This window comes from Egretta garzetta, unplaced genomic scaffold (genome assembly GCF_000687185.1).
Source record: "Egretta garzetta isolate BGI_Z169 unplaced genomic scaffold, ASM68718v1 scaffold392, whole genome shotgun sequence".
In the NCBI taxonomy this organism is placed as follows: domain Eukaryota; kingdom Metazoa; phylum Chordata; class Aves; order Pelecaniformes; family Ardeidae; genus Egretta; species Egretta garzetta.
The window spans coordinates 120,819-121,853 of record NW_009258761.1 but is presented as its reverse complement, the minus strand read 5'-3'; positions in this window follow the sequence as shown (position 1 = coordinate 121,853).

The window sequence follows — 1,035 nt, the reverse complement described above, 5'->3', positions numbered from 1 at the left end:
TGCCCCCCGGCCCCCCCAGGTTCTCCCCCCTGCCACAGCCTTAGCCCCCGCAGTGGCTCTGCTGTGCCCTGAACTCCCCCTCCAGCTCTGTCCCGCTCCCCTGTCCCCACCCTGCCTGCTCCCCCCAGCCCTGGTCTCCTGGCTCCAGTCCTTGTCCCCCCTCCAGCACTTGCCACCCCTGCTCTTGGCCCCTGGCCCCCTCCGGACCCCCCAGCACCCTGTGCTAGGGTACCTACCAGCACCCACTGACGCCACGCCGGCACATCTTGCCTTGCAGCCTGTCTCCGAGCAGCCAGAGCCCGACGCTGCTGAGCCCCTGCAGCCCCTGCAGCCCCTGCAGCCCCTTACTAACCCTGCACCCCTGGAGGTAAGACCCCCCCCAAACCCTCCCTGAGCACCATGACCACCAGCTCTGGGGCAGAAGGGACCGAGCAGGGAATGGGGAAGAGGTGGAGATGTGGGCAGCAAGGTGGGTCCCCCCAGCATGGATGCCTCAGCGGGCCCCAAAAGCGGCCCTGTCTTCTGTGGGCAATGTAGCTGGGGTCTGTCCCCAGCCCTGTGCACCCCGAAAGTGGCCTGGCTGTGCTCATGAGCTACCAACTGGTCTGCTTTGGGGACCCCCGATGCGAACGCCATCACAGTAGCTTGAGCTCAGGCCCTGAGCATTCTCATTTAGGGGGGGGAATCCCCTCGAAATTGTACCAGGGCAGGGCATCGTGATGGGAGCAGGGTGGGAGCAGGATGGTGCCTTCCTCCCACCTGGGAAACCTCCCTCGACGCCTTTTCTGCTCTGACATGGGAGGAGAGGAGGGGCTGCTCTGGGGGATGGGTGCCCCCCACCCAAAATGCCAGGAGCCCCTTGGGGTGCACCGCCAGGTGCTGCCATCACGGAGGCGGGTGGCCGGACCCTGCAGCACGTGCCGGCTGCGCTCTGCCCTGGGGACAAGGTGCAATGGGTGTGCTGGCACACCCCGGCCCTGTGCCCCGCGGTGCCTGCAGGGCAGAGCTGCGGCCTGCCCAGCACCCGTGGGTGAT